This window comes from Malaclemys terrapin, chromosome 16 (genome assembly GCF_027887155.1).
Source record: "Malaclemys terrapin pileata isolate rMalTer1 chromosome 16, rMalTer1.hap1, whole genome shotgun sequence".
Taxonomy (NCBI): domain Eukaryota; kingdom Metazoa; phylum Chordata; order Testudines; family Emydidae; genus Malaclemys; species Malaclemys terrapin.
Window position 1 is genome coordinate 14,813,293 of NC_071520.1, and position 18,516 is coordinate 14,831,808.

At 49.7% G+C, this 18,516-nt stretch overlaps 1 pseudogene; it reads right to left on the bottom strand.

Moving 5' to 3' along the window:
* LOC128824898 (somatomedin-B and thrombospondin type-1 domain-containing protein-like) overlaps nt 1-18,516 on the bottom strand; it is a 36,481-nt pseudogene that overhangs the window by 6,527 nt on the left and 11,438 nt on the right.

An 18,516-nucleotide genomic window follows, 5' to 3' on the forward strand; every position in this document is an offset into this window, starting at 1 on the left:
AATGCCCCAACTCCCTTCCAAGCCATACCCCAGCCACTACCACACTTCCCCCTTACCAACTCCTAAACCCTTCCTTGCGGCTGGAGCAGGCAGCCACTCATAAGGCCTCTATGTCCCCTCCTTATGGGCCGGCTTCCTAGGACAGCACACAAGAACGTGTGCTGATGGCCACTCCGGGTACGTCTGCATGCAGCTGGGAGCGCGCTTCCCAGCCCAGGTAGACACACGCTAGCTCGGCTCGAGCTATAGCTGGGAGGAGCATGGGCAAGCAGGGACTCGGATTAGCTGCCTGAATACATGCCAAGGGGGTTGTATTTGGACAGCTAGACCAAGTCACTGGCCACGCTTCCACTGGCTACGCTACTCACTAGCTGGACCACAGCTAGTGCGTCTGCCCAGCCACGCTGGGAAGCATGCTCCCAGGACCAGGGAGTGGGTCAGCCCTCGTGGTAATAACCGCAGTAAAGACACAGCTCTGCCCACCTATTCTTCCTCGTATTGGTCTCACGCTTTCCTCCATTTCCATACTTCTGACCAAGATGCGCTGGAGTTTGTGGCTGGAGAGCTGGGGGCTTGTTCTAACCTTCAGGAGGAGGCTGGAAGAAGACCTGGCCATGAGAGTAAAAAGGGGGTGGACCAGGGCTGCTTAGCATGGGAAAGAAGAGGCCGGACAGGATGAAAAAAAAGCAGAGATGGGGATTTGAGTGCCCAGGATTGAGGGGCGAACGACTCTAAACAGCCTGATACACAAAGGTCATGTGTTTCTCGTTTCAGGCTGGCTGCCTCCTCCGTAGGTGCAGACCCGCCCCACTCCCCACACCCAGCAGCCCGCAGGATGCAGAGGCGGCAGGACGCACTTCTGTTTTCATTCCCTCATCCACACAGCCATTTCCTCCTCCAAGCAGCACTAAAACCCTACCGAGCACCTCGCCAATCGGATCTGTGCAAGCTGTGCTGAGCCCCGCCTCATGTAATGATCCCAGCCCTCTGCCCCTCGCTCTGCACAAACCCAACTCGCCCGAGCACAGCGCTGCTTGTGACAAGGGGATTTACAGCCCGGGGGCTAGTTAATCAGCTACCCTGTGGCTTATCAGTTACAAGGGGGGAGGCTTACAGCTAACTAGGAAAATCCTAGACAGATAAAATAAAAGAGAGATGAAAAAGCCCATTAAAATAATCTGGCCCATCTCGCTTCCAATTTAAGATACAGTCCCCCAAGACAGAGCACATCAGACATTCCTGAAAACACCATCCTGGCCACCATGGATGTAGAAGCACTTTATACCAATATTCCACATGAGGATGGACTACAAGCTGTCAGGAACAGTATCCCTGATGAGGCCACAGCAAGCCTGGTGGCTGAGCTTTGTGACTTTGTCCTCACCCACAACCACTTCAGATTTGGGGACAACTTATACCTTCAAGTCAGTGGCACTGCTATGGGTACCCGCATGGCCCCACAGTATGCCAACATTTTTATGGCTGACTTAGAACAACGCTTCCTCAGCTCTCGTCCCCTAGTGCCCCTCCTCTACTTGCGCTACATTGATGACATCTTCATCATATGGACCCACGGAAAGGAGGCCCTTGAAGAATTCCACCTGGACTTCAACAATTTCCACCCCACCATCAACCTCAGCCTGGACCAGTCCACACAAGAGATCCACTTCCTGGACACTACAGTACAAATAAGTGATGGTCACATAAACACCACCCTATACCGGAAACCTACTGACCGCTATACGTACCTACATGCCTCCAGCTTCCATCCAAGACACATCATACGATCCATTGTCTACAGCCAAGCCCTAAGATACAACCGAATTTGCTCCAACCCCTCAGACAGAGACAAACACCTACAAGATCTTTATCAAGCATTCGTAAAACTACAATACCCACCTGGGGAAGTGAGGAAACAGATTGACAGAGCAAGACGGGTACCCAGAAATCACCTACTACAGGACAGGCCCAACAAGGACAATAACAGAACACCACTGGCCATCACATACAGCCCCCAGCTAAAACCTCTCCAGCGCATTATCCACGACCTACAACCTATCCTGGAAAATGATCCCTCACTCTCACAGACCTTGGGAGGCAGGCCAGTCCTTGCTTACAGACAACCCCCCAACCTGAAGCAAATACTCACCAGCAACTACACACCACACCACAGAAACACCAACCCAGGAACCTATCCCTGTAGCAAACCTCGTTGCCTACTCTGTCCCCATATCTACTCTGGCAACAGCATCAGAGGACCCAACCACATCAGCCACACCATCAGGGGCTCATTCACCTGCACATCCACTAATGTCATATATGCCATCATGTGCCAGCAATGCCCCTCTGCCATGTACATTGGCCAAACCGGACAGTCCCTCCGCAAAAGAATAAATGGACACAAATCGGACATCAGGAATGGTAACATACACAAGCCAGTAAGTGAACACTTCAATCTCCCTGGTCATTCTATCACAGATTTAAAAGTCACTGTCATTGAACAAAAAAACTTCAGAAACAGACTTCAAAGAGAAACAGCAGAACTAAAATTCATTTGCAAATTCAACACCATTAATCTGGGCTTGAATAGGGATTGGGAGTGGCTGGCTCACTACAGAAGCAGCTTTTCCTCTCCTGGAATTGACACCTCCTCATCTATTATTGGGAGTGGACTACATCCACCCTGATTGAATTGGCCTTGTCAACACTGGTTCGCCACTTGTGAAGTAACTCCCTGCTCTCCATGTGTCTGTATATAATGCCTGCATCTGTAGCTTTCACTCTATGCATCCGAAGAAGTGAGGTTTTTACTCACGAAAGCTTATGCCCAAATAAATCTGTTAGTCTTTAAGGTGCCACCAGACTCTTTGTTGTTTTTGTAGATACAGACTAACACGGCTACCCCCTGATACTTGACAACATGCAAGGCACTAAATTTAGCCGTATGGAGTGGAAATCCATCAACCTCAACAAAAAACTTGCACAGATACAGACAGACATCATCTTCCTCTCCAAATGCAAACAGATGGACATCATACCAAAAGGACTGAAGGTAAAAAATCCATTGCAATCAACATACTACACTGAGTATGGTGAGAGACTGTGCCACACACTCTCAAAGAAACTGAGGAACCACCTGATCAGCATCCTGTACAGCAGACAGGAGAAGATCAAGAATGAGCTCTCAGAACTGGAGACTCTCATACAATACCAGCCTTCTACACAAACTTCAACGTGGCTGGACTTTACAAAAATGAGACAAGCCATTTACAATGCACATTTCACTTCTCTACAGTGGAAAAAGGACTGTAAGCTATCTAAACTAATACCTGCTACTGGGGGCTATAACAATGGTACCCTCAACTCATCTAACAACATTGTCAATCTTTCCAACCACACACTTAGCCCAGCAGAAGAGTCTGTCCTATCTCGGGGACTCTCTTTCTGTCCCACCATCCCCACGAACATGATACAGTTCTGCGGTGATTTGGAAGCCTACTTTCGTCGTCTCCGACTCAAGGAATATTTTCAACGCACCACTGAACAGTGCACTGACCCACAGGAACCTTCCTACCAACACTACAAGAAGAGGAACTCTGCGTGGACTCCTCCTGATGGTCGAAATGACAGACTGGACCTCTACATAGAGTGTTTCCGCAGACGTGCACAGGCTGAAATTGTGGACAAACAACATCACTTGTCCCATAACCTCAGCCATACAGAACGCAATGCCATCCACAGCCTCAGAAACAACTCTGACATTATCATCAAAGGGGCTGACAAAGGAGGTGCTGTAGTCATAATGAACAGGTCAGATTATGAACAGGAGGCTGCCAGGCAACTCTCCAAGACCACATTCTACAGGCCACTATCCTCTGATCCTACTGAGGAATACCAAAAGAAACTACACCATCTGCTCAAGAAACTCCCAGCTACAGTACGGGAACAAATCTACATGGACACACCCCCAGAACCCCGACCAGGGGTATTCTATCTGCTACCCAAGATCCATAAACCCGGAAACCCTGGACGCCCCATCATCTCAGGCATTGGTACTCTGACAGCAGGATTATCTGGCTATTTGGACACTCTCCTCAGACCCTATGCTACCAGCACTCCCAGCTATCTTCGAGACACCACCGACTTCCTGAGGAAACTACAGTGCATTGACGTTCTTCCTGAAAACACCATCCTGGCCACCATGGATGTAGAAGCACTTTATACCAATATTCCACATGAGGATGGACTACAAGCTGTCAGGAACAGTATCCCTGATGAGGCCACAGCAAGCCTGGTGGCTGAGCTTTGTGACTTTGTCCTCACCCACAACCACTTCAGATTTGGGGACAACTTATACCTTCAAGTCAGTGGCACTGCTATGGGTACCCGCATGGCCCCACAGTATGCCAACATTTTTATGGCTGACTTAGAACAACGCTTCCTCAGCTCTCGTCCCCTAATGCCCCTCCTCTACTTGCGCTACATTGATGACATCTTCATCATATGGACCCACGGAAAGGAGGCCCTTGAAGAATTCCACCTGGACTTCAACAATTTCCACCCCACCATCAACCTCAGCCTGGACCAGTCCACACAAGAGATCCACTTCCTGGACACTACAGTACAAATAAGTGATGGTCACATAAACACCACCCTATACCGGAAACCTACTGACCGCTATACGTACCTACATGCCTCCAGCTTCCATCCAAGACACATCATACGATCCATTGTCTACAGCCAAGCCCTAAGATACAACCGAATTTGCTCCAACCCCTCAGACAGAGACAAACACCTACAAGATCTTTATCAAGCATTCGTAAAACTACAATACCCACCTGGGGAAGTGAGGAAACAGATTGACAGAGCAAGACGGGTACCCAGAAATCACCTACTACAGGACAGGCCCAACAAGGACAATAACAGAACACCACTGGCCATCACATACAGCCCCCAGCTAAAACCTCTCCAGCGCATTATCCACGACCTACAACCTATCCTGGAAAATGATCCCTCACTCTCACAGACCTTGGGAGGCAGGCCAGTCCTTGCTTACAGACAACCCCCCAACCTGAAGCAAATACTCACCAGCAACTACACACCACACCACAGAAACACCAACCCAGGAACCTATCCCTGTAGCAAACCTCGTTGCCTACTCTGTCCCCATATCTACTCTGGCAACAGCATCAGAGGACCCAACCACATCAGCCACACCATCAGGGGCTCATTCACCTGCACATCCACTAATGTCATATATGCCATCATGTGCCAGCAATGCCCCTCTGCCATGTACATTGGCCAAACCGGACAGTCCCTCCGCAAAAGAATAAATGGACACAAATCGGACATCAGGAATGGTAACATACACAAGCCAGTAAGTGAACACTTCAATCTCCCTGGTCATTCTATCACAGATTTAAAAGTCACTGTCATTGAACAAAAAAACTTCAGAAACAGACTTCAAAGAGAAACAGCAGAACTAAAATTCATTTGCAAATTCAACACCATTAATCTGGGCTTGAATAGGGATTGGGAGTGGCTGGCTCACTACAGAAGCAGCTTTTCCTCTCCTGGAATTGACACCTCCTCATCTATTATTGGGAGTGGACTACATCCACCCTGATTGAATTGGCCTTGTCAACACTGGTTCGCCACTTGTGAAGTAACTCCCTGCTCTCCATGTGTCTGTATATAATGCCTGCATCTGTAGCTTTCACTCTATGCATCCGAAGAAGTGAGGTTTTTACTCACGAAAGCTTATGCCCAAATAAATCTGTTAGTCTTTAAGGTGCCACCAGACTCTTTGTTGTTTTTGTAGATACAGACTAACACGGCTACCCCCTGATATCAGACAAACTGACTACACCAGCTCTAAAGAGGAACTCAATCCTTTTGCTTAAAGGGATTCACCTGCAAATCCATCAGGATGCATCTGTCAATAGTTGAGCAGTTTGAAACCACTCTCTGGGACAGATGTTCAACTGGCATAAGTCAGCATAGCTTGACTGAAGCAAGACCAATTGACACCAGCTGGCAATCTGGGCTGGTGCCCCCCCCCCCCTGTATTCTCTGTGGAGATGGAGCACGAAGTCACTCCTTGAGCCAGTCTGCACTGGAGCTGGTTTGAATGCAGGGGTCCCAGGGCCCGCCTCGCCCCCGCACCCCAGAAGTCAGGTCTATGCTGTTTGTGACACTCCGCTCTAGCCCCAAGATTGTTTTCCATAGGTCATGGCATGCTCAACATGGACACGCTCAGAAGCCAGCATGCAAATGATGCATTTCAGACCCACCTTGTGTAACGTGGTCCCCAAGGCAGCGGTTCAGCGTTTCCTAATTAACAGCAGATGTGCTTTTGGGAACAAACATTGGTAACAATGATTTTTCATCAGTGTGATGGGTTTGTGACTGTACTTCTCACCCACGCCTTTAAGAGGCTTTCAGAAGGGGCATTTGCAGCTCACATCCTGCGACTGCACTAGATGGCTGCCTACATCTACTGGCCAACACCACTGAGAATGTCGAGATACAAATAAGTCTCACTTGTTAAATAGTTTTTTCCCCTATGTGTGTGATCTCTGTACTTCTGGAAGTAAAGGAGGATCGCGTTAATCAGAACCAAGCATAAGCCCCGATCCTGCAATCTGTTCCATGCGGGCGGAACAAAGCAACATCACGTACTAGCTGGCTTCTCCCACACGACTCCGCCCAGGTCCTTCCCCCCAGATGTGACACCCGCTACTACAGTTCTCTCCTCTCCCTGCCAGTCCGCTGCAGTTTGCAGATGAGCAAATCATACAGAGCAAATAAATTAACCGGACAAATTTAATCCCTTCTCCTCCTGGAACACTTACAAGCAGGTCACGGTCTAGTCGAGATCCGAAATGACTTGCACATCTTGTTTTAGTTCTCTGGATCGACCGTGAACACTCCTCTGTGACTGGTCACTATTTGCTCTTTCGTTTCGATTGGTCAGCCAGATCACATGGCACAGTTTCCATGCGTGGACTGAAGGGGCGACTACCAGTGCAAATTCTAGCATTTGCGTATTTAAAGCGCGGTTTCCGGATAGACTCGCCTCGAAGCCCGGTAGCAGCACCGTGCACTCAATGCCATGGCTGATGGGATTGCGTGATCACCGGAAATGCCCACAAGGACACGTGGGGGAGTCACGGGCTCGCCTGCTTCCAAACACGGGTGGTTCCAGATATGCTGGCAATTCTACAGATTTATCAGAAGTGCCACAAGCTACTGTCAGAATTTAACACCCCCCAGGAGAACCTGCAAGGTAGCTGTGGCAGCAAGACTAGAGGTGAGGGGCAAGCAAGCTTGGTAGGGACTGTGCGGAAAGTCCCTAGCAGCCCGTGGTACGGCAGAGCCCCAGCGAGGCCGAAGGGACAGGGCTTTCTTCAGTGCTGGAACGGGATTCCTGAGACGACAGCACAGAGCCCCTCAGAGAAGAGTCTCCCTGTTGAGTTAGCAGCACAGGCTGCAGCAGCTGCCAGGGGGCTGGGTGAGGAGAAGCCGAGCTGAAGAGCAACACTCGATGGGGAGCGGGGTCTTGTCCAGCCTCATTCTTAACTCGACTTGGCTCTCCCAGCGTCTGCCTTTCCACCCCTCGCTGCTGGGCTGCTGGCAATCAGAACACAACTGAAAATTAACCTACACTAGGAAACATCCCTGGAGGGCCAGTCCCGCCCTGGCAGGGAAAGGGACTTGATGCCCAACACGTCTTTCCACCGCTCTCAGAGAACTCCTGTGAGCTGATTTCTTTAGCCAGGAGGCAAGTCTGCCTTTTGCCCTTCCATGGCCCAATATTACCCTTGCCCTAGAACCAGATCAAAGGAGAGTCCAGGGAGCTACGAGGGTCACAGCCCAACGGGCCTGGGGGTGCCTTGGTGCAGGAACACGTCTGGACTCCCAACAAGCTGCACAAGTTCTCCTGAGCGTGCAGCGTCCTATACCCAGCACACACTAATCCACAGGCCTTCAAAGGAGGAACAATTCAGGTCACCAGGAGATGGCCACAAAGCCAGTCCTCCCGCTCCTGGGGTCCCAAGCCAGGACACAGCACAGTCATACCATACATGGGGCAGCTGGCACCACCCACTTGGGTGCCATGGGAGGGGTGGGACCCTCAGGCCAACCCTGGCTGGCCGCCAATGTTTCTGCAGCAAGGGCACCCCATGAAGAAATGTCTAAGAGCGAACAGAAAGTACTTATCTTCCCCTGGCTGTGAGCTTCTTCCAGCGCAGCTGCCCCAACGCCTGTGAATGGGCCTGTATGGGGTCCCTGCATTGGGATAAACCTTGGTGGGGTTGAGTCTATCACCTTCAAACAGAGTCTGCTTCAGGCCCATCTCTCCTGAGACCTAAACACTCACGAACTTCGGGGAGGTTCAGATCCAGAACTGGCCCCTTTCTACATACCAGGCTGATCCCAAACTCTGGCTATGAACACCCCGAACCTTTGGCTGGTTCACATTCTAGATCCAGACCTGGAGACGTGGGCCTGTCTCTAATGAACAAACAATTGCAGCTGAGTTTTGCAGGGTGTTTCATGCAAAAACACTTCCTGATGCATCACAAAAAAGAGCCCAGTGGCAGATGAGGCCTCAGATCTTCTCCCGCCTGCTAAGAAACTTCCCCAATCATCCCACAGGAGCTCCCCATTCCCACTCAGCCGTTCTCCCCCTCCCCCATAAAAACCTTCCCAATTCTTTCCAGCTTTCCTCCTACCCTGACCAGCCGTTCCCCCATTTCAGAATCCCAGATCTGTCTCCTGGGCTGGCACCAGAGAGAACTTCCCTGGCAGAGGGCAGGATGCCTCGCTAGAGCTCTACAACAGAGGGGGCCGAGAACACAGTCATTGGACCGGAGGAGATTTGTAAATAAGAAGGGTTTTTGTTCCATGTGCTGTTTCCAGCCCTGGGGGCTCAGCGCCATTCAAAAAGGACCCGCTAGTTTACTTTTATTCATTCATTCCAGACAGCCTCTTCTCTCCTGACCAAGGAAGAAAGGGGACCGGAGCAGGGCCCCAGCTACGAATAGCTCTGTCAGGAGTATAATCTGAGCTCTGCTGGGCTGTTGTTATAACTGGGCTTTTCTTAGGTCCCCAGCGAGGCAGTGTGAACTGACCACAGTACTGGGAGCCAGGGACACGAGGTTTCTGCTCCCAGCTCAGACGCTGTCTCCCGTTGAGTCTTGGTGAACTCGCTTAGCAGTGCCTCGGTTTCCCGATCTGGATGAGGATAACAGGGGCTGGGAGGATTAACTAACATTTGTGCAGTGCTTTGCAGACGTGAACGTCGCAGAATTAAAAGCACAACGTACTATTATTAACCCCCCTGGCTGAACCCTCAATGCCAGCAAAATGTCTCTGTGTTAATAAGAACTCTTATCTAGCACCCTACACAGGAGCATCTTTAGCCCGATTTTCCAAGTGGGGAACTCGGGCAGAGAGCAGAAGTGACTCGAAGGTCACACAGCAGACCAGTGGCAGAGCTGAGGGTAGGACACAGATCTCCTGAGCCCTAATCTGTAGATCTTGCCCCTAGGCCCCGGCACCTTCCTATTATTAATGGAGAGCACAAAACAGAACAAGTTATGCCACGAGCAGCGTCTCTGGAAAGGAGCTGAGGAGCTCCCAGGAGGAGGATGCCAAGGGCATACACATACGGCAGCCGCCCCGGTATGGAAGGGAGCTGGACGGTTCTCCCAAAGGTTCTGAAGGGAAGAACAAAGGCTTTAGAAGCACATGCCTGTGGTCAATGCCTGTCTTCAGGGATCCAGGATGTAGATAGGTTAGATGAGCTGTCCTAGCCCTGCTACATAGAATCTCAGAAATGTAGGGTGGAAGGGACCTTGAGAGGTCAGCTAGTCCATGGCCCTCTGCTGAGGCATGACCAAAGAAACATAGATCATCCCCTCCAGGTGTTGGTCTAACCTGTTCTGAAAAACCTCCAGCGTCAGGGAGTCCACAACCTCCTTAGGTAACCTGCTCCAGTATGGATGTTTTTCCTAACATCCAACCTAAATCTCCTTTGCTGCAGATTAAGCTCATTACTGCTTGTCCTACCCGACGTGGCTATGAAGAGCAAACGATCCCACTCCCCTTTATAAACAGCCTTTACATATCTGAAGACTTATCAGTCTGAAGACTTCACTCTGCTTTTCTCAAGACTAAACATTCCCCAGGGTTTGTAACCTCCCCTCGTAGATCAGGATTATTTTTGTTGCTCTGCTCTGGATTCTCAGTAGAAACAGGGATGAAGGTTTGAGCAATCTCCATCACCAACATACCTAAAGTTAGGCTTCCACAGTCATCTTTAGCTGCTTAAATACGTGGCCTAGTTTTCAGAGATACGAAGACTTTTGACTCTCATGGACTTCCCTGGAGGCTGTTGGGAGTTCAGAGCCTTTGACAAACAGGCTACTAACGGAGCTGTGCAAGGCCCCAATTTAGCAAAGCAGTTAAGTACATGGCACCGAAATAGAAAGGACTTTGGCACGTGCTGAGGTGCACCATTGGACTGGGGCCCAAATATGAATCTAGGAGCCTCACTTGAGGCACGGAGAAGGAGAAAGAATCGCCCCTCTTCTCCAACCTGGCTGTGTGCAATGTCTCTGAAGACACCCCTCAGCAGAGAGCGCCGTCCCTTTTAACAGCAGAATTCATGCAGATCTAGTTCCCTCCCCAAACTCGGCCCAGGTAATGACCATGCTGGAATCACAGACATTAGACACCTATTAGCTCATCTGTCCATCTCTCAGGGGCAGATGCAGGATTGGTGCTTATGACACATTTAGCAGCGCTTGTCCAAGAAGAGCCAAGATACAATGCTGATTTCCCTGCAGAGTATTTGGGGAGGACTTCAGGATTGGTCACTGTCTTCTCCTCGCCATACAGGAGGGCGGCGTTTATTCTGCAGTTCTTACTTAAGAGTCAGGCTGAGCCAGGTCAGCAGCGCTTGTCACAGAAAGAATCACCCTGAGAAGGGGACAGTGTGCTCCGTGATGTGCCTCACCTACCTTGGCTGCTTCTCCTTCGCCAGCACGTGAGGTCTTCTCCAGGGGTCCTTAAAGTCCCTTTTAAAGGAATCTGGCAAAATCTTAGCCACCTCTGTCAAAAGAGCACAGGGGGTGCGGAGAGGAGGGATGCAGAAGGTTAGACAACAATGCCTGGCAGAGGGGTTCAATCACAGAGACAGAGCTAAGAGGGCACAGAAAGCGAATTATTAGGAGCATGGCCTGCTTGGTGCCTGCTCCCAGGCTCTGGGAAAGTGGGGGACCCAGACCAGCAGGGAAGGGAATAATGTCCATTGCAATTAAGGATATTAATGTGAATATGGGGCATGATTCAAAGCTCACTCATGTAATGGGAGTCTTTCCACAGACTTCCTTGACTGAATTTAGATCAGGCCCATTTTTGTTACTGTTACCAACTTACACTGTATGGCAAATCTCAAAGCGGCCAAGTATCATTAACCCCATTCTACAGATGGGGAAACTGAGGCACATGGAGAATTCAAGTCTGGCCCAATGTCACACAGCTAGTCAGTGGCAGAGTCAGGGTTTGAACCCATCTCTCCTGACTCCAACACCCCACTAATTCACATGCCACAGCCCTAGTTTAAAGACAAATTCTCAACAGACCAGCCAAAAGGAACTGGTCTCAAAGATGGGAATTCCAAACAGAGGGGGGGAAATGGATGCTGTTCAAACATGTATCCATTTACCCCTGGTGTATTTGGCATGGTGCTGAAGCAAAGGCTGGATGGTCTCCAACAGAGGTCACCTTTGCCACATTCCTGCACGTGGGATATCAGGATTACTCCCATGTCAATATACGGCAATACGAAACAAACACAGGATCACCGTGGATACAACAGAGCCTCTGCGTACCTGCAGCTGGAGGTGCAGGCTCTCAGCTTTGTGCCCACAGACGAACTGGGGTAGAAAACATGAATGCAAAATTTGCAGATGCACTAGTGTTTGGCCCGATTTGGGCCAGTTTAGCCTAGAATCTTAATCTTTAAATGTGACCCACAAATTCTTTAGAGAAAGTGAAATCTGGAAAGAGACAAAGGGAGGGACTGTAGAAGGTTTTAATAACAATCAGGATTTTCTTGCTGAAATCGGGTGTTATCTTGAGAGGAACAATAGTCCAGTGGCTAGAGCACTAGCATAGGACTCGGGAGACACAGGGTCGAGTCCCCCCTCCACAGGCTCTCCGTGTGACCCGGAGCAGAGGCAAGGCACTTAGGCTAGGTCTACACTACCCGCCTGAATCGGCGGGTAGAAATCGACCTCTCGGGGATCGATTTATCGCGTCCCGTCAGGACGCAACAATCGATCCCCGAATCGACGCTCTTACTCCACCAGCGGAGGTGGGAGTAAGCGCCGTCGACGGGAAGCCGCAGAGGTCGATTTTGCCGCCGTCCCTACAGTGGGGTAAGTCGGCTGCAATACGTCGAATTCAGCTACGCTAGTCGTGTAGCTGAATTTGCGTATCTTAAATCGACACCCCCCCCCCCCGTAGTGAAGGCCTGCCCTTAGTCTCTGCCTCCATTCCCCATCCCTAACAGCACAGCCCTGCCTCCCAGGGGGATTGTGAGGATAGGTACATTAAAGCTGTGAGATGCTCAGCTGTGGACCATAAAAGTACATACAGTAAGACATCTTCAGCTTTTTAAAGTGCAACACAGGAAAACTATCCACACAGAGCGAGTTTCTCATGATAGTTTAACTTCATTCTCACTGTGGGTAGCAACGTGTCATGAGAACCTGACGACACCATGTAGGGCTTTATACCTCAGTTACCTGTCTACGCTACAATTGCTGCGCTAGTCAGGGAACCTGGTTACTGCACAGTTTCAATTAGAAGTGTAGAGGGAAGCTGTCTATAGTGGAGGCAGTTTTGCCTAGTGGATAGAGCACTGGAACTCAGGCAAACTAGGCTATATTCCCCATTATGCCACTGACCTTCTTGGTGACCAGAGGCAAGTCACTCCACCGCTCTGTGCCTCAGTTTCTCCATCTATAAAATGGGGATAATGTACTGACCTCCTTTGTAAAGTACTTTGAGACCTACTGACGCAAAGTGCTATAGAAGAGCTAGACATTATTAATTACTACTAACGTCTTTTTAATCCAGTTAGAAGGAACACAATTAAGGGTCCATCCACACTGCAAATTGGAACAACTGTAACCATATTGGGGAACTAATCTGCTGTGTAGTTGTTGTCATCAAGTGTCATGACTGACCTGTAATTCAGAGGGTAGGTGAGCCATAGCCTATGGTTTTCCAGTTCTGTTTTAACCCAAGTTTGCCACGTGCAATGGCCAGGCAAGCTGCGTTTAACCTGGTGCTAACAGAGACCATTTTTTGCCACATGTTAAAAACAGCGCCCTCTTGCAGCTAAAACGCTTTGCGGTCCCTTCATCTTCCAGCTCCATCGCAGGGACTGTGCTGGGATCGCACAGGGCAAAGCAGCTCCCGTCACATCTGAGCTGTGCTAAACATCACAATGGGTCGTGGGAGCGTTTGTACACGTGCAGACGGGCGCAGAGACCTTGCCCCACACGCTTCGCTTTACCTTTAGCCGTATCACAGGCTGGGTTCTCCCCAAAGCACCCTCTCCGCTGCTTGAGGTCCGGACAGGGGGTCCCTCCATTTCGGGGTGGGACAGCGACTTGCCGAGTCCGGTCTTGGCTACCGACCCCACACAGGGAGCTGCACTCGCTCCAAGGGCCCCAGGGCCGCACCACGCAGTGGATGGCTGCTAGATAACGAGATAAAAAGGCGGGGAGGCAGGGGGAGGGGACAGAGAATGAGAGACAGATGGAGGGAACAAAAGTGAGAGGTGTGAAATAGGAACAGATTGAACCAGAGAAAGAGAATGAGCGACAGGAAGAGAACACGAGAGGGGGAATAAAGGAGTGTGTGAAAGAGGAACAAAGAGGGAGGACGAGACTAGAGATCAGTAGGGCAATAAAAGCGGACACCAAACATTTCCCATCCCCGGTCCAACAGAGAGGGAGAGCCCGACCTTCTTAGCAGCAGCCTTGATGACCAGCTCATTTCTGAGTCAGACAGCAGCATACAGAGACAGAGCAACGAAAACCCTGCGGATTTAGAGGAGGCCAAACAGACCAGGAACCCAGTCGATCAATAAAGCCTCCTGTCTCCATTGGCAAAACATTCTAACTTTCCTGCCTTCTGACTCACTGCATCCATCTCTTTGCATCTCTCCCACTCCCTCTGACTGTTCCCACCACGCTCGGCCCTCCTGCCTAGACTTCCCATCGGGTCCCACATGGCAGGTAACCTTTGCCAGGAGAGCCCGCCTCTGTAGCGCACCCAGCTGTGTGAAATGGAAACTCAGGAAATGTTCACCTCTTAGCGGGGCCTTGCAGGGCAGCTCAATCCCAGGGCTTGTCAGTTCACGCTATTCAGCGGGCGGGCATGTGACCTGCCAGCAGTACCAAGGGTGGCAGGTGACGGCAGGAGAACCAGAAATCCTGAGATAGTCACACACAATGCAGCAAGGCCCAGGGGGCAGTCAGCAGTAAATACAAGGTCTACTCCCAGATGGGAATGGATGTACTATATCTACACAGCCCCTACAGCACAGGAGCCTCCTAAAATTCAGATCTATCATGCAATTGGGAGGAGGGAAAAGGTTTAAAATACAGTGCTACCAGCTCTCATGATTTTACCCTCAAGTCTCATATCTGGGGCTTTTCTGAAAGCCCCAGCACCTGGAGTCCTGTGATCACATGAGAATAGCAACTTTCCTTTTTAAATTTCTTTTTTTTTTTTTTTTTTTTAAATGAGACACAACATCTAATCCTCATGGCTGCGAAGAAAAGCTTGAAAATGTGACCCTGGCAGGATACAATGCCAGAAGGCAAATAAAAAGAACCCAAAAGCTGTTATTTCTAATAATCTCATGGGAGGGGGGCAGGAGGGCTGACTCATGGCTTTGAATGCTTGGGGTTAGTGACACTGATTTTAGGAAGAGAGAATAGGCCTAACTCAGCACTGCATTACTCTAGTTTTCCCTGTGAATGCAGCTGAAATATACTGGTGTAAAACTATGGTGGTGAATCAAGTCCTATATTTGTTGTTGTTTATTGCATTAAAAACTGCGCCAGATTCTCTATGGGCATAAGTGGGCACAGCGCCATGCTCCGCTGATTCCAGTTCAGTTGTGCCCATTTACCCTAGCAAAGAATTGGTCTCCCAACACTGAATTAAGCAGGTGTGGTGCATTTGGGTGGTTCCAGACAACATGCAGCATGAAACTGGTATGCAGCAGATGAACAATAGACAAACTAGGGTTCATGTTATTAAATGCATCTCATGCAAACTGTCAAACACTCATGATAGTGCTGAAGCAGACATTCAATGACAACTGTATCATCTCAAATGTTAATGAGGATGAGGTCTCAAACGATAATTGAATGAAATGCTAGTTACAACATTAAGCATTGCAGAAGAGATGGAATGGTTATGGGTAGGCCTCCAAGAGTTCTGTGGTTCAGTCAATCTCTTGTGTAAGAAAACAGTCAGGCACACAGAATATTGCAAAAAGTAATCTGGATGTATGTACAAATGTGACAACAAACAGGTAACTCAAGTCACCCAGATTCCCTCTGATTGTAACAAGATGCAAGGAGACCAGAACATATCCCCAATCCAGAAGTACTAGTTCATATTAACTCTAATCCTAGAGATTCATCCATTCGTGCCAAACCAAGATAAAGGCAGGTGCATACAGCCCATAATCAGACGTTAGGAAAATATCCTTATTAAAGGGCAAGAATCCACCCTCTCTCTCCCACTCTCTGTCCTTTCCCTGACATTTTCAGCCTGTTTGCTGAAGCCTTGAACTGTAATTTTGAAACATGCTCTCCCAGAGTCAGCTCTCTGTTTAATACTCAATGATGCTCCTTTTAAGCCATTAATAGCAAATAGCAATCTCACTTGTAAAACACTTCCAACAGTCTGAGACTTGGTCTTTATTCGGCTCGCTTGGACATGGGAATTACTTGTGCCTACTCATGAAGTCTTGAATCTCAATTCCAACTAACCAGCAATTAACTGCAAATTAAAAAAAAAAAAAAAAAGCCACCACACACACAAGTGAGTTTAAACCTTTAAAAACCCTTTAAGATGAAAGAGCCATTTGTCTGACCTTTGAACCTTGTCAATCAAAACCATAAGTTAACAATTAAAGAATTGTTACCCCTCTGATAATTAAAGAATGGCTTTCTAAGACCATCTGATTCTATATCAGGTTAGCACGAGTATCAAGGCTGGTGATATCATGTTAGCAAGGGTGTATTTCTAATATACACACACACATATTAGGGACTTGCATCTGCAAGAGGATGGTTAGATACATAAATGTCCCTTTGCAATTATAAACACTCAACTTGCACCCACTTTCCATGAGAACTGTGCACTCTAATTGGGCATCCAATTTCACATACATCTTCACACATGCAGTTGTATGCACGCATTTGTCCAAGTCAGGCCCTACCAATGCAACTTCATTAAATGATTATTATCAAACATTTATACCGTGGGAGTGTCTAGAGGCCAAAGCGGTCAGAGTTGCATCGTGCTAGGTGCTGTACAAACATATAAAATGACAGTCCTGAGCAAACGTGGATGTTACTTTGGTTCCTCTGGAGCCTTGAGATGGATAGGCGCAAAAACACCCATTAGGTGAACTTTGTAATGGGAGTAGCAACCCCCACCACCACCACCACCTTGATTTGGTATCACTTCACTTATCAAAACAGGTGGCCCCCAATGGCAAATAAAAGCCCAGGTGCTTAGATACCTGACTTATCCGCAGGTTAAAGGGGTTCCTAACAACCTTTACAGCTTGGACAGAAATTGGAGGAGAACAATTTAACATATGGTCTCTACCAGTAACAAGAGAGGGCTCTTAGGAATTGACTTGTGGTGAACGGCCTATGCTGCTGCTTAGAGAGGGCACGGTGTCCTACGGGGAGCAGTGGTGGAGCCAGCCCGCGGGGGTGGAGCGGGAGAATGGGACATGATGGTGCCACCTTCAATTATACCCACTGGCCTGCCAATTTTACACATTACCATACCTGTGTATTATCACCAAACACACACACAGTAGTGCAGCAACTATTCACTGGGTGCCTCCTCCTCCACCCCCACTGAGATGGCACCAGCCACCTGCCCTGCACCACAACTCTAATCCTGGCCTGGCGCAGAGGGGAGGCCCCCGGGGGGGAGCGGAAGGGGGGAGAAGAGAGAAGGTTGGAGAATGAGTCTGCCCCACACCTGGAAGCAGCAGCAGCTCCTGTCCTGCAGGGCCGAGTCCGGCTCCCCACTCCGGGCATTGCAAGCTGGTGCATGGGGTCGCAGTACCATTCAGGTTTGGCCAGGATGGATGGAGGGGTGGCTGAGCCAAACTTGAGTGAGTGGCATTACAACATGACCACGCCACCTGACCCCACGTGTCATGTCACAATGCCCAGAGCAGGGAGCCAGGCCCTGACATCGCTTGGCTGTTTTAACTGCTGAAAAACCACCTCTCCTGGCTTCATTTCCAACTGGCTCTCTTTGGGAGCCTTTCCCTTCCAAAAGGAAAGGGGATGCACTCACACTGGGGCCTGCAATGGAATTACTGTATTGTGTTCCAGTCGGACCTACAGACCCCAGGACCGGGTTGGGCCAGTCAACCCTACCCACTCACCCAGCAACAGAACCCATTCCTGATTCTTCTCAAATGCGGAGATGCAGAGGAAGAGTTGCAGAGTCAGAGAGAGAGAGAGAGAGAGTGTCCAACACCCTAGGAGCTCCTTGCTGACTTGCTCCAAGCAGGGCTGGCGTCATGGTGACCGGAGAACTTGCTACTTCCCCCAGCACATTGATCAGAGACTCTCCAGCTCCTCCTCCAAAGGAGGGGTCCACCACAAACAAACTTCCTTTCAAAGGGATGCTGTGGACTTAGACCCCCATCTTGCAATGGGATTCTCTAGCATCTTAAGCCTGTACGGTGCCCCAATGACTTCACTGGGGGTCCATGCAAGCAGAGGGGTCTCTCCTGAGACGGGAGGCCCCCGGCTTCAGGAGCGTTTCCAGGAGCTCTCCCTCTCCGCCAAGGGGACGGTTTCCCTGAAACCAGCGGAGCCCAAGCTCAGCGGCTCACAGCTGAACTCGCCAAACCTTTTGACAGCGAATCTGTTTCTAACCCAACAAGGTGCGGTTACATTGTTCACAGTTTCCCGACCCTTTTATTCTTGGGCAGAGGCCACGGCTCTGTAATCCAGCTGAGTTGTGACTGGGCTAATCTCCGGGGAGAATAGGGAGGGCTTATTGGCACTGTTTTCTCCCATGAGCACGGTGACTGACATGCCCGGCATGGGCACTTGCTCTGCCCCCGAACAGCTTTGCATGCGTGTGGGGGGGGGGCTCCCCTTTGCAGTGGGGGGAGGGGGAGTTGTGCATCACCGCAAAACGCTG